The sequence below is a fragment of the Topomyia yanbarensis genome, chromosome 2 (genome assembly GCF_030247195.1).
Source record: "Topomyia yanbarensis strain Yona2022 chromosome 2, ASM3024719v1, whole genome shotgun sequence".
Lineage (NCBI taxonomy): Eukaryota > Metazoa > Arthropoda > Insecta > Diptera > Culicidae > Topomyia > Topomyia yanbarensis.
The window spans coordinates 175,889,545-175,900,506 of NC_080671.1; positions in this window are offsets into that span (position 1 = coordinate 175,889,545).

Here is a 10,962-nt window from a genome sequence, read left to right on the forward strand (position 1 = left end):
TTTCCCGCGCTGCTGCAAAAAGAATATGATATTCTCAAACATGTCTTGAATAAGACCATGCTTTCCAGTGTTGCTACCAGATATATTCCGAAATCATGGCTAGAAAAAACTGTTAAATTTATTCCCAAAATCCAAGAGTTTTAGGTTCTGTTTTGTTCTTTTCTTCTATAAGCGTTGGAATGGATTACCGATAATCACATCAGGAACGTTAGTTTAGTTTGAATATCCGATGCACAAAATTTAACGTACCTGTCAGCGTGGGAAATCCACGATCACCCCGCTTCAAATGCTTTATAACATTGAAAAGGCCTTCTCTCAAGCAATCTAGCTAGGGTGTGTGCTTATATATTGAGGGTGCTTTTGACAATGTGTCCTTCCAGTCTATTCCGGAAGCGACGCACGGTCATGGGTATCTGCATGTATCTCGGGTTGGATAAACGCAATGCTAAGTAACCGAATTTGGATTTCTAACCTATAGGTTTGCAAACGATTACCAAGTCCTTTTTACTGGACTTTGCATCGGAACAATCTTTGGCTTAATGCAACAAGCACTAAGAGCTGTCGAACAGTCGTTTCGTCAAGTTAAATTATCAGTTAATCCAAACAAAACATCAATGGTTCTTTTCATGAAGAAACGAATAACGGCCGGGATTCGTCCCTTTCAGTTCTTTGATTGTGACCTACTGTGTGCAGATCAAGTCAAATACGTTGGAGTTATCTTGGATTCCAAACTGAATCTGCTCTGCCCTCTGCTCATATTAAGTTTAGAGTCAAGAAAGCGCGTATGGCCTTCGGACAGTGCAGACGAACTTTTGGTTAAAACTGGGGTCTCAAACCTAATTACATATTTTGGATCTACACGACAATTGTACGTCCAATACTGTCATGCGGATGCCTTGTGTAGTGGCAGAGGGAAGAGGTGATGACGGTCCAGTCAAAGCTAAACCATTTGCAAAGAATGGCGTTCGGGGCCTTTACTATGTTTTCACCACAACTCCGACTGCTGCTCTTGAGTCACTACTAAATATCAAACCATTACACATACACATCTCAAGCAAGAAGCACTATCATGTTCATACAGACTGCGGATTACTGGGCTTTGGAACAGTAACCATGCTGATCTTGCTACCCGTCATATACAGTTGTGGTCACAAATGGTTACATGGGATGAAGAAATTCTTATACCCAGCGATATTTCACTCACATGTAGTTTTCCTTACAGGTCATTCCATGTAAATATTCTCTCTCGAGAGGAGTGGTTGTCTGGCTATATGGAAAGACAACAACAAATGCAAGTGGTCTGTTACATTGACGGTTCTCTGATGGAGGAACGTGCTGGTGCTGGTGTGTACCGTCGTGAAATGAAATTGGAAGAATCTCACTTACTAAGTAGATACTGTACTGTATTCCAAGTAGAAATCTTTGCGATTATGTGTGGGGTATAACTGAGTTTGTTCGGCAAAGTTATAAGCTTCTGTTCCGATAGTCAGGCTGCAATCAAGGCCCTTAGCTCCGACAAATCACGGTCCAAGCTAGTGATCGCGTGACGAACCCAAAACGAAGAACTATGCATTGTCAACACTATCTATCTTGTCTGGGTGTCCGGACATTCCGGTATTACTGGAAATAAATGGGCTGACGAATTGGCCAGGGCAGGTTCAGCGATTGACTTCGTTGGTCCTGAGCCCGCCCTGCCAATTTGGACAAGTTTGATAAGGGAAAAAATACGGTCCTGGGCTTCGTCCGAGCACCGCAATTATTGGAGAAATTTACAAACGTGTCGCCAAACAAAGGCGTTTCTAGAACAACCATGCCCAGTGATTTCGAAAAATCTCCTACAGTTTTCAAAGCTGCGCTGCGGTACGCTGACTAGGGTTTTAACCGGCCACTGCAACTCATTTATCACATGGCAACTATTCAGCGCGCTGAGTCTTTTTCATGTGATCTTTGTGAGTCCGACTAAGGAACCTCATATCATCTGATATGCAACTACCCAGCAGTAGCGCAATTGCGAACTAAATCAGCGCGATGATCAATAGACAATGCAGGTACATTTGCAGTTATTTACGTTTTTATGAGGACACACTAAGACTGATAGCGGGAATTCTAGAATCTGGTTAATCGAACCAACAATTGTTGATTAATATTTTTGACTGATCATTATCTTTCCATTTCGACGTGAGAATATCTGTCGTTTCAAACACTATGTCCAGGGCCGGCGGAAAGCGTGGGTAGTATGGGTAGTATTACCCACTAGAAAATAACCGAGTGGGTAATTACCCACAATGTAAGAGTATGCATTGCGAAAAGGGAAAAATCATTACTAAAGGACCCCTCATTCTATGCTTTCTACCCACTCGGGCGTAAAATGTTTCGCCGCCCCTGACTATGTCTACCTCGATCCAATAGGATTACCTGGAAAGTATACTGGAAATCGGATACTGAGGTATCGGACAGCCATAGGTGTGAGTATGCACACAAACTAGGCATGTTTCCTCGATATTCATCTCAGGAAAAATCCATATTGAACTTTTATCAAGAAAAATATGTTTTTAATATTTTTCGCTCAGCTGCCCAAACCCGCCTTTTGGCAATATGTTTTCCGGTTTTCTCATCATAAAAACACACTACTTAAGTTTTTTGGAGTGAAACAAAAATTTGGGCAGTAGCGGGTTAACAATCATATCCTGCCGCTGCAAAACACTTCAATTCGAGGTTCGCCCTTCCTTGATCATGATATACAATATGCGCTAATTTCGTTTGATATAGAAAATGTTCATGACACAAATAGGAAACAGTTCCCTTTTATTATGATGAGAATATTTTGCTTATTGATTTCATTTTTCATACTTATTTTATGATATTACGTAAGAAAGGACCAACGCTTCCTTCCCCTCAGATAAGAATTTGTAAGATATTTTGAAACTCCCCCTCTCCCCATGTGCTCCCCATGTACTTACGTAATTAGTGTATCGCCCCTCACTACGAAAACAATTCTGGTGGAAACTAGAGTTTTTCATATTTATTTATACAAAACTAAGAACGCAGTTACTTTATCCGAATAACATTCTTTTTTATTGCTTTTTTAAAACACCTTTGATTGTTAAAGATATTTCCTTCTATATACTTGGAGCTTATTCATAAGCTACATACAGAATGTTTAAAAATGAGCTAGCTGTCTTACTCAGAAATATGCCGATCGCAGGACGTTGTCATATCCGTAGTAGCTGAAGGGACCATATCCATATGGACGCCCGTAGTATCCCGAACACTGAATCGGTTGAACGCACACTCCTATCGAGTTACGGATGTATCCCGAACGACAGAAACATCCTCGCTGACAAGAAAGACCACACCATTGAGAGCCGTACCGATAGGAATTGCAGGTTGTTGGGCAAGCCGATCCACAAGTGAGGAATACCTCATTCACGCCGCTGCACTGCGTGGCTAGAACCAAACTCAGTTTATTATTTCTAGTACTTTTAAACAACTTTTAAGGATCGTCTTACCATACGGAATTCCGTTAGCCAGACCAGCAAAAACGGTGATAACAGCTGCAACTACTGCTAGTTTCATTTTTGATATTAGAGTTAGTCTGTTTGGCTGCTTCACCACTCGAATGATGCATGGGACATCTTATGGATGGTTTAAATAGTCAAGAGATGGCGGAAGAACTCCTGTCGTATGTATTTCTCCTTACTAAGAATAGCACGTGCGTTCAGAAGTAAACACACGACAGCCGCTGTTTGTTTTGATCGTACATTTAGTTGATTTGATGTGGACCAGATATTAGTTATTATTAAAGTTAGCAATAAATTCACGCCTCCATAGCTGTACTGTGGAGTAAATGAAAGTGTTTTTATTTAACCCTTTACTTTAATGTATTGTATTTTAAATATGTTCAATTAATTGACAATTGTCAGTCTTCTATTTTAATATTATACTACTGTTCTTCGCAGGATTCATCGCAGTGTGGATTTGTGTGTCTAATAGATTATTCGCGTCACAAACCGTCACAATCAGATCAGCATATCTTAGCCTTAACACTTACCTCATCCAGAATGCATTTAAATAGTAGAAAGTAAAATTGTGATAATCCCTTAATTTTTAAGAAGTGTCTTGTTAGGGCAGAATGAGCGCTTTGCAATTTTTCCTGGGGGCTCAACCACACGACGAATAACTTATAAAACCGGAGACTTATCCTCTGTGGCGCCACATCAGTGCCCAAACATCGCGAAAATTAAGATCATTCGGCCCAACAAAATATTGATTGCACACGGAGAAACATCTGTTGATAAACTCTAATAAAAATTACGATTTCGCAAAATGAACCGTTTCGAAAATCGTGACTAAGCTTCCCATAAGAAATCATGATTCTCATATTCAAAACTTGTTCGAATCAATCCCCCCTAGAGTAATATTTTGCTTTTCTCGTTGTTGCATTTATATTTTAAGATACAATATATGATCATCTTAATTATATGGATAGTTCTGCAATGAAATCTACACGAATCGATACATCCATCCATGGTACTTTTCGTATTGCTTGAAAGATAGATTAACTTCCAGAAATTTTTTCCTTCTCATAACTGGCTACCCGCCATTTCGTCTTGAAATTATTTACTATTTGCTTTTGTTTGACTAATTATTTTTAGCCTCTCACTATTATCGACCTTTCCTGGGTGCATTGAAAACGAGTTATTCAATATTTGTTGTTGTTTTTTTTTTTTGAAAATATGGCGCTTTTGGGGTAAAACCGATACCCTTTGGTTGGGGTAAGACCGACACGCTGCTTAGATAGTTGTGTATAATTCCGATTCATTACAAAAAGCTTTAATTTCTCTCTTATCACACTATGGCAATAGCAGTCCCTTTTGAAATGAAAATTGGAATTTTTGTTTATCATATTTTCTCGAAGCTTGGATGAAACTGGACACGTTATCTCATCATGTCGCGTTTTTTTACCTGCAAAATTCAGTTCTTGCTAACTGCTAACATTTTGGAAAATTGAAGGAAACCAATTCAAAAGCCGAGGAATACCAAGTAATTGAGTGGATAGAATTTGGAGGCAGTTTGTGGTCAATGTTTTGAAGAGTCCTACGCGTGAGATGTGAAAATTTTCAGCTCCCATCCAAATTTTGCAAACCGGTTGCGCTGATTTCGAAATTTTTTTTCCTAATATTACCTCGTGTATGAAAGGATCGCGCACGGAAGTGAATGCGATGATGTGATTGGCCAAAGAATAGTGTTTGACGCTGGTGCCTAAGCACCCGGACGTATTCCGTTGATTATTGCGAGTGGTTAACTGGTGCTTGTCCGGAAAAAGGCTGTGAGTTTGCTTCGATCTCGTTCTTATCAAGAGGAACTTGGCAGGTTTCGGCGTAGTAGTAAATTCAAGATCGACGGATTCTTAAAAAGGTAGACCAAATTTCAAAAGAATAAATGTCAAATGTAAATTACGCTACTCATAGTTTAGATGAATGTCCATCGCAGCTACTGAAATTCGGTAAGGTCGTTTCTTTTCCTTATATATAATCCACTCAAAGGTAAATGACTACCATTATAAGGTATGAGGGTAAAAAGGTAAATCTTGAAAGCAATTAATTAAAATTTCATGATACACTAAATACGCGTCAATTCTATGCGCATTTATTCGTGGCAAGGATTCGAAAGTTTAACAATAATACTTGCATAAATTTGATACTCGTATTATAGTGGAGCGCAAGGATGCAAAATGCCTACCTTTTCTACGGCTGTAATATTTTTGCCTACATTCTACGACCTTTTTCTACGACGCTGCTGCCGTTCGCTACTGCAGGACGCCCATCGCTATACAGTAGCCTATGTGCAAAGCAGTAACATGATAAACAAATCCTGCCTCTAGCACAGCCACCAGAGGCGAGTGGTACAGCTTCTCTTTCCTTATTTTACACTTTTTAATATTTTTGATCTATTTGATATTTTTAACCACGAACAACGACAATGAATGCGGTTCATTTACGCCATTACCGGTATCAACACTTTCCTGTGCGGTCCTCTCTCTTTGAATGAGCAAAGCGAGTGAGCAAACTTTACTGCGCCACACTCTCACTGAGCAGTCGGAGTACAGAAGCAAAACAAAAATGTATTTTACTGCTGTACGGAAAGTGTACTCAGTTCGGCTACCGTTCTGGCAGGAGCAGCAGTGAATCGTCGCTGTAGCGGGCTGTACGGCTTGTGCAAATGTAAACGTGCCACTTAAGCCAATATATTCTGATTCCTGATTCTTCTGTCATTCTGCAATGAATTAATGGAGAAGCGGCAGAGCTAACACCTTGTACATTCCGAAATCAAGTTAATTACATGGGGAAACCAGACCAAATGCAGAAAACTGTTTTTTTTTCATAGTACCACTGCCGACCAGTGGGATTTGGAAGGTTTTTAGATGATTTTTCAATTTATGGCTCAAAACAGTTATCTTCCTTTTAGGAAGCTTGAACACACACTGACAGAGGAGCGTGCTTGTAATGTTAATGCAAAACCTTCGAAGATACCATTTAGCCAGTTTCGTGTTGGTAATTAGGTATCTTGAAATTCACAAAACAAACCTTCAATGTATTTGCATTGAAAATGCTTTACTCTACTATATGGGGCTGGGTCTAGGTGTAAAACTAAAATCTGATTTCGAACTGCGTCGCGAAAATTTGGCATAATTTTAAACATCTGTAGCGCTGTTAATTGTTGGTGGATTTGCGTCATTTAAATACTAATAGATTCAGAGAAGTCCAACTTAAAAATTGGTTGCAACTATGAACTTGTATTTCAACTGTACACTATTGAAAAATCCGTATTATTGCAAAAAACATTGAGAAAATGTAAGAAAACAGAAAGAGTTTTCGCTTACGTTTTGGTAATTATTTATGGATTTTCATGATTCGAACACCAATCGATTTAGAAAATTGCCAGTAAAAAATTGTTATTAAATCAAATTTCACAAATTTGCGCAAGACTTTCCCTAACACGGACCTCATCTCGACATTCATAACCGTCCTACACAATTCATCGCTTGATATAAAAGTAATGATTTTGCACCGCATTCCTTCATTGCAATGCCTGCTCTGCTGGCAGAACTAGTTGGATTATCGCTATTGTTGGTTGTAGGATAGCTGTTAGATCTTTCATTTGATCGCGAGCTACGGAAGGGGAACGTTTGTCTGTGCGCTGGAAGGATTTTGTTCGCAGCTTCAAACGACGATGGCGTAAAAGAAACGAGATGGCGAATTTCTGGTTTATGCCGTGCGTATCAGCTGTGTAGGCAAGGCTCAAATCGTTCCATGGGATTCTCGTTTCGTATCCCAAAATATAGTTATTAGCAAACCGTCTTTATTAGGACGAATACATGATGGAAAATGAATTCAATTAGATAATTCCTTTTATTAACTTGTATTAAGTTTGAGCTTGGTAATTCTGTACCTTTACCAGTGAATCTAATATATACAGATATTCTACAAAATAATCTACCAACCCGATAGTTTTTTTTTGCGCCTTTAAGGGTTAATAATGCTGCATTTTCAATGTAACTGCGGTCGTGTATTGTACACAACCCTTTAATTTTTTTTCTTCGAAATATATTTTGCTCGGCGTTCCTATGTAACTGATGTTACATCTAAAACTCATTCATTGTTTTATAGATCTAGCATAATTTTATCTTAATTAGATTTGTTTTCATTTTTAGTTTCTGTTGAAGGTTACGAGTTTAAACACGATCGAAAGACTCTCCCTTTAGAAACACATAAGGTCAATGGTCTAGATTTTAGTAGAAAATTATATTTTCCGCAAACAATTCATCATTGTTTTGTAGTCAGCGAGAAAATGTTTGAAAGCAGCAAGGTTTTATCTGTTTTTAGGGATTGCGTATTTGTTCAAAGTAGAAATTCTAGTATAGGAAATATGAGAAAGTTGAAATTTTAAAGTATACTTTATCAAGTATTTCGATTTGATTAATCGACGAAACAAAGGATTTAAACACATCAATTAATTGTAACATGGTCTGAGAAATCCGAAAATGATGGAAATTAAAATAAGAAAAGGGTTGGTAAAGAATCCCGAGCAAAAAACTCTAATAACATAAAATATAAACAAAAAAAATTTGTTTGGCGGATTTGAAGAATTTCTACAAAGTTATTACAACAGGTTTATAACCCTATGTTGACCGAAAAACTCATCTGTTTAAGTCTTTTTACAACTCAATAGATGCGAAAAATTGTAGTTTTTGTATAGTAGTATTTTCAAGGTAAAATATAATAAAATTTTAGTGTTGATCGCAAATTCAAAGAGAAAGTATTCAAATTCAAAATTTCAACCAATTTCGGAAGGTTATTCACAAAGATAGTTTTATCTCACTTACCATTGAAGTAGGAAGCAGATATTAAAAAGCAGGAAGCAGATCTTGTACCAATGTTCTTATAACATTTGTACTAACAAACACTGTAATCATTGAAGTCAATATACATAAAAATGGCTGCTTGATTAAAGGGATGCTTGTTTATGAAGAAAGTTCTCTAAATTACACACATACATGCATGCATAACTATGTAATTGATTTCATCGAATACAATTCAAATACCTCATACACTAAATTTTGTTTTCTGATTCCAATTATTCATGAATCTTTAAAAAAAGTTAGTTCCCAGATCGACGTACAAATGAGTAATAGTATCCATATTATATAAACATAGATATTTATTTTTCTAAAATAAAGTTCTAGACCCTCTGGAAGAACAATTTAAAACTTGTCTTGTTTAAAAGAGAAGCAAGTTTCCGGATAGTGAGCACATCAGTGATATTGATTTGTTTGTGGTAATATTGTTCTACCAGAGACAAAAAATATACCGAGTAAAAATATTATTCAAATTTAAAATGTGAATTAATCGAAATTAGCTAAATGTCGTCTTTGGTTCTTCGGAGGTATTTATTATTGTAACAAATCCCTCCTTCTGATACTGAATGTCTAAAGATTCATCCCTATAAAAGTGAGATATAATCTAAGAGCTATTCATCAAAAGGCAATCTTTAAACATAATCATCAAAATGTTAAAAAAATTGGTCTAGATCCCCCGATAGAACATTTTAAATTTAGTCTCAGATGAAAGAGGAGTATCTAAGCCTTCAATTAGTGTATAAATAGTATACATATTGTTCTACCGGAGACACCTTGTCACATGTATAATAATCGATCTTACCCCTTTGGGGTGCCTGGAAATAGTCACTTTGTAGTCCAAGTTTTGCAACCAATATTTTTAAATGAATTTAAATGTTTGAAGCGCTGACCAAATTAAACCTTGCTGTTATTTCTCATATACGCGTCTCCTAACAAAAATTTCGACATGGAACATAGGAAATGGTTTTTTGATCTACACAATCTTGCAACTTTACATATTATAAGATGCACAAGTATCGGTTCTGAAAAATGTAAAATACTTGCGTTTGAGCGGAACAAAAAGTCGATACCTATTTTAGCGCAATCAAATCACTGTAAGCCGAGTTAAAATCAAAATAGTGTGAAGTCCTGACCAATGAGATGAATACCTACTGTGTTCAAATGGGTAGGATGAATACAGGTGCTAAGATGAATTAGGCCACTGTTACCCTACATCGTAGAGTTGAAATAACGAAATCTGTCTAAATACTCTCGGTAGCAGGCTACACAGAGTTTAAATAGCTCAAAAACTAGACATGATCTTTTCTTTTTCGAGTGACGACCACCGTAAAAATGCAACGCAACGCTCTATCATTGTTCTGTAGGTAAGGTAGAATAGTTGGAATTGAAAGAAAACTCATAAGATACGATTTTCTACATTTCTTTTATTATGCATGAATTGCGTTTTTCTCTCATCATAATCTGATCAATTGTTTTGTATTTGAAACTAGCACCATTGATTTTAAGTACCTGACACTAGCAACAAATTATGCTTAGTAAATCACCGAACGCAGAGCGTTGTTATATCCATAATAACTGAAGGGATAGTATCCATACGAGCGCCCGTAGTATCCCGCACAATGAATCGGTTCGACGCAAGCTCCTAGCGAATTACGAATGTATCCCGAACGGCAGAAACATCCTCTCTGGCAAGAAAGACCACACCATTGAGAAGATCCGTACCGATAGGAATTACAGGTAGTCGGACAAGCTGATCCACAAGTAAGGAAGACCTCATTCACGCCGCTGCAATGAGTGACTACAAGCAAATTCAGGTAATTATTTCAAGTGATTTCTAGACAGCCTGTGAGGATCGAATTACCATATGGAACTGCGTGAGCCAGACTAGCATATTGAAAAATTTGCGGAAGACATCTTGCAGTACATCGTCTAGCTGAGAAGAAAACGTGCGTACATTGGTAAACAAAAGATGGCAGCTCTCATTTGACACTGACTTCAGAGTTTATGTTGCGAAGATTGATGATGTACTCTCATGTTTTATTCTTGATTTGACTGTGACACGCGATGATTTGCTGTGCGCTAATATGGAATATAATTAATTCCAATGTTTTCAAATTTAGCAAGCCAAGCCGTTAAACCACAATTTTCGCCTTTAGTTTTGAACGAACTTCACAGCCGATCCATAGCGTACAGACAATTATTGTACTATTGACATTGAGTATCTTCCGTGGATAGGATTCGAACGTACGACGATGACGTTTTAAAATCTAGTCGAACTTCAATTGCAAGATAGTTTTTAAACGATTAATTATCGAAACACAGCAGCAACTATTAAATTTATACTAATCGGTCACCATTTTCGAAGTTTACTGAAAGATCCAATTCTTTCTTGCAACGCTTCCGGTTTTGATGCTCGAAAGTAACTATTACAAACAGCAGTTGACTTTTCCATAAATTCTACACGTCGTCGCCGTCGGAGCATACATTAGTCCGAATAGCTTCAAGCGAACGAGCTTAAACTGACTTAATTCGTTTACACGTGT